Source organism: Sitophilus oryzae, unplaced genomic scaffold, assembly GCF_002938485.1.
Source record: "Sitophilus oryzae breed Bouriz unplaced genomic scaffold, Soryzae_2.0 scaffold_1172_pilon_pilon, whole genome shotgun sequence".
Classification (NCBI taxonomy): Eukaryota; Metazoa; Arthropoda; class Insecta; order Coleoptera; family Curculionidae; genus Sitophilus; species Sitophilus oryzae.
The window spans coordinates 58,036-63,789 of NW_022145807.1; positions in this window are offsets into that span (position 1 = coordinate 58,036).

The following is a 5,754-nucleotide window of genomic DNA, read 5'->3' on the forward strand; positions in this document are numbered from 1 at the left end:
CACCTTGCTTCCTCCTCTAATTCCTTGATCTTAAATAAGTGCAAATAATTTCAGGGCTGGTAGATCTCGATAAAAGAAACAATTTTTCTCTTAACTGTTTTTCAAAAAACTCCAAAATAACAGAGTTATTTTACTTTGAAAATTTAAGAAATATACGAAATTGTTTAAATTTTAAGAACCGCTGCATCTTTTCTGGATTTTCATTCTTGTAAATTTAATCTACTACCTATGTTGCCATATTTTCAAGAAATTATGATTTTTAACTCAAAAATAACGAAAACTCTAAAAAAATTCAAAATTTTCATTTTTTTTTTGCGAAAAAACCCTCATAGACGTGTTTCTGAGGTCGAAATGTACTACACCTAAAAATATTTATACTTATTAAGACTCACACTATCAAGAGTCTATCTATTAAGAGTCTATTACCACAGAATACCCAACAGAAAAATACTCGAAATGAAAGAGCTAAAATTGCACAAATAAAATACTAGATGGCGCGACAATATCATAATCAGAATATAATAATTGTAAATTTTCAATTTTCGGTTTTGGATCGACGGCACGTCGCGCGTCGTCGACGGTCTTGAAGCTCGACTAAATATGCCCAGTTGCTAGATTCAAAAAGACTTTAATCGGCATCCCATTCTTTTTCTGGTATATAATAATTTCTTTCTATTCTTCGTTTCTTGTCAGATACACTTATATTAATTATTCGTTTGGCTTTTAAAATAGTTTTAAGTTTAAGTATATTATTAGAAAACATATGCTCACAAAATACATTTTTAATATATGTTCACTACTTTATTATGTTAACTAAGAAAATAACTTTAATTACTTTTAAAATTAATATTATACATGGCGATTGATAGTGATATGTATTAATGCTGAAACGTTAGTAATGAAATATACGTTTAATAATATTGGAAATAATTTATTAAAATGCAGTATAAAAAATGTTAATTGACTAAAAAAATACTATAATCATAAATTTCTTCTGGTTGCCACGTTATTTATATAGACCTAGGTAGATTTTAAAAAGTGATACAGGTACAACTAATAATATATTAGTTCGGCAAAAAAGTTGCTGTCACGGCATCGTACAATAAATTAAAAAATTCGTAAAATAAATTAAAATTATTAATAATTAAACAAATCTTTATAAAGAAACGCAAGTATACCAAATTTTGGCCCAATCGAACTTCAGGAAATGATATCATAATATTGTACTATATTATGGATCCACCCGATATACTTCATAATATTGCAATGTCACTGAAGATCTGTAGTATACCAAATTTAAGCATAATCGAACGCCAGGAAATGGTGTCGTAATATGGTACTATAAGTAGGTACCACTTTATATGCATCATAGTACCATCATATTACAATGTCATCGAAGATACGTAATATACCAAGTTTAAGCTCAATCGAACGCCAGGAAATGGTATCGTAACATGGTACTACTACATTATGGTACCCCTTGATATGCTTCATGGTACCATAATATTGCAATGTCATAAAAAATACGCAAGTATAATCAAATATGAGCCCAATCGAACGTCAGGAAGTGGTATCATAATATGGTAGTATAGAAGGTACCACTTTATATGCATGAAAGTACCATCATATTACAACGAATGTCGCCGAACACACGTAGTATACAAAGTTTAAGACCAATCGAATGCCAGGAAATGGTATCGTAATATGGTACTACATTATGGTACCTCTCGATGTACTTCATGGTACCATAATATTGCAATGTTATCAAAAATACGCAAGTATAATTAAATATGAGCCCAATCGAACGTCAGGAAGTGGTATCGTAATATGAAGGTACCACTTTATATGCATCATAGTACCATCAATGTCACCGAAGATACTTACTATACCAAGTATAAGTCCAATCGAACGCCAGGAAATGCAATTACAATCAAACGTCACAAAGTGATTATAATTCAACTCGTAAGATTTAACTCCAACTAACATGGCAAGTTAAATAGCTAAACGTTTGAAAAAAGAGCTCTAATCTATTTTAATATGTTTAAATGATGTAGCAAATTTGAAGGTAGGCTTTATAAGGAAGTATTACGATATGAATTACACAATGGCAACGTTGCATAAAATTTTTTTAAATTTCGTTTGTAGAAAACTGTTTTCTTTTAAATTTATCGCCCTCTATTATGTAGTAGCGAAACTACCGCATCAAAATATCTGATTTGGAGACAGGCTTTAAAAGCCTGTCTCCTTTTGATACCTACGATTTTATACGTGTAACGAGGCTTCTGTTGCGTAGCTAGATATTCTGTTAACTGTGCTGTACTGTTCAGGTCGCTCTCAGGGGTCGGGTAAACCGAGGTATTGTGGCAGGAAATATATTATATTTCAGAAATCTGCCGATCCAGTCGTGTTAAGACACACCTAAAATTCCAAACACACGTACTTTAATTAAGGCTTGATTAAGGGTTTGCAGAGCTTCAGTATTTGCCATAAAATAGCCAGCAATTTGTTACAAAACCATATAAATTATATATCATTGTAATCACAAAACTTCAATCTATTTCCGTATTGTAACGGAATTTTAAATTATGTCTTTATTTTCGAGAAAATTTAGTCCAAACATAAGGAATATTTTATTGATGTTTGACCATCAAAATCTTAAAAATATAGAAGTTGTCTAAAAATGTGCTACAATACGGATGTAGTATAATCCTTTATCTTTAATTTCCTTCTTCTTTTGTGGTAAAAATACCTAGCCAGTTTTGAAATGGACTCTTAGGATATTCCTGATATTTTCATTATCACTTAACAAATTGTTACTCTGTACATATTTAATACGTTAAAAAAATCACTTTAATGTCTATTTAAAAATGTAATTTTTATGTTGGCGCTAATAGGCTATTAAATCTCCTCCTAATCTTAACCAAAGCAGCTGTCTCTTTCGCGTCACCTGTGCGTATTCGTATGCTACTAATCAGATTCTCGACACTCTCGATTCTAGACCCGACAACGTTCATTCAAGTCGTTTGCGAGGGACCCAGAATGGTCGCCGACAAATGGAAAAATAAGCCATAGACATAAATATCGACTTAGAGGTGGTCTTTGGTTGGCTTCACGGTTTCGAAGAACCAGACTTTTTTTTATTTATCATGAGCGAATTAAAATATCTACATAAATAATACAAGCCAATCTCCCATTAAGTGTTATATCTATATCCTTGTGGTGAATTTATAGTAAGTAATACTATTTCTGAGAATGTTAGTACTAAAATAAAGACGAAGAAGATATACGCGCCATATATATATATATATAGCAACAACGCTGCCTGTATATACCAATAACAACGCATAACCAACCATATGTAACCAACAACTAACATATATATATACCAACAGGTATGGTAGGCTATTAAGATCGGCAAACAAAAAGTTTTTTTAATTTCACTCAAAATGAGTTATTTGGCTCATAAATGACCTAAATACAAAATATTTTCATGGTGTCTGTCTGTCTGTAACACGATAACTCAAAAACCGCTAAACCGATTTTTACCAAATTTGGCACAAAAATACTGTGGTAGCCGAGAATCTGGCCATTAGTTTTTGGTTGGGGGTTGGTAAGGGGGTATGGGAGGGGGTTAAAAATTTTAAAAAATTGTAACTCCAAAATTACAGTAGCTAGCGAAACGCGGTTTTCAATTTAAGATTAGTAATAATATTTGCAAAAAAGTTTGTAATAACATCAAAATCAGTCAAACTCGCAGTTTTTGAGATAATTGAAACTAAAAGAACTGCCTACCAACTTTTTATTAACTTTTTTTAGTATGGGCGGCTATACGTGCCTCCCAGCGCCATTTTTTTTTAATTTAGTTAATATTAAAATAGAGTATTTATCTACTCCAGTTGCCTAAGAACACGAAGAATACCATAAATGGTTCATAAAAAACAGTAACTCAGTTATTTGGCTTTGAAAATTTAGAAAAATAATTTCAGGAAAATATTTTAACTTCTATAGGGTGGCTCAAAATAGTGTGAGTGGATTGGGATGATTTTTTTTAAATGGAATACCCTGTATATTATTGCATATTTGGCTTCCTTTTAGATCACTTTACATAATCCGAAAATATGAGTAAATATATTTCGATAGTTTCAGAGATATTAATAAAAAAATAAAAAAAAATATATTTTTTAGCCCTCCTTAAAAAATTATTAAAAACACAAGAACTGTCCTGAAATCAAAACTATATTGGGTATTTACTTTAGATAGTCTGTACTTAATTTTGCTATAAATATGGTAATCGTAAATTATACAGGATGTTCAAAAGTCTACGTCAAACTTTCTAAAATATAAAATAATTTTTCTTTGTTTTTTTAAATGTATATTATTTTTTCATTAGATGGAGAATTAAAAAATGAAAATTTTTTGTATTTAGAGTACTTCAAAATTTTTACCGGTTTCACAGATATTCTCGGTTTTATATTTTATATGGCATTTTCCATTATTATCAAAGCCAGTAAAAAGTAAATTATCAGCCACAGTAAATTATTATCAAAAAAATTATTCTCTCGTATTTTACTGTTGAAAGAGCCATATGAAATAATACTACGTATATTTGCCAACCCATTAAAATTTTGGGAATACTTTAAATACAAAATATTTTAATTTTTTAATTCTCCATCCAATAAAAAAATAATATTCCATTTCAAAAAACAAATAAAAATTATTTTATATTTTAGAAAGTTTGGCGTAGAATTTTGAACACCCTGTATGATTTAAGATTACGATATTTATAGCAACGTTAAGTATAGACCATCTAAAGTAAATACCTATTATAGTTTTATTTTCATGACAGTCCTTGCATTTGTAATACATTTTTTTAAGAAGGTTGAAAATAAATATATATTAGTATCTTCGAAATTATCGAAATACTCATATCTTAGAACTATGTAAAGTGATCTGAAAAAAAGTCGAAAATGCATTAATATACAGGGTGATCCATTTAAAAAAATAATCCTGCTACACTCGCAATTTTTTGAGCCACCCACCACTTAAAAAAAACATTATTTGAACCATGCAATATTATTTAATAAAAATTCGTGCAGTCCTTGAATATTTTTTTTTTAATAAATAAGGTGTTAAGTGAATACAACTATTTATTTGCGTTAATGTCTGTTTAAAACGCAATAAAACAATTTAGATCAAAAGTAAATATTAATTAATCAAGATATCTAAGTCAAAATTGGTTTAACTTGCAATAAATAATTCCTGATCAAGGCTTATTTAATAAATCACTTGAGCTGATTGTTCAACAACAGTCAGTTGCATGTTTTAGCTAAATAAATTTACTTTTTCCTAATTTATTCGTGTACTTAAACATATATAATTTATTGTGCTAAAATTATGTAATCTTTTTATACAGGGTCCGGACCGAAAGTAGTGCGTCGGGCATAGTGATGGGCAAAACTGTTATTTTTAGATAACAGTTGAAACTGTTATAGTTATTTATAAAAAACAGCTTAAAATAACAGCTTAAAAATAACAGGTTTCTTTATTTTACTGCTAAATATCTGAAAGAGTATGACCGCCAGGCGTATTAACGCAGTTGCAAGTTGCAACAATGACGTGCTCGGTGGTAGTATTTCCAGGGTGTCAAAACATTTCTAAATATCGATTGTTATCTAAAATACCTCTCTAAAAACGGTGGTTGTTTACAAATAAGCGCTGTTTACAAATTGCGATATAAAAAAAGCCAAAATTCCG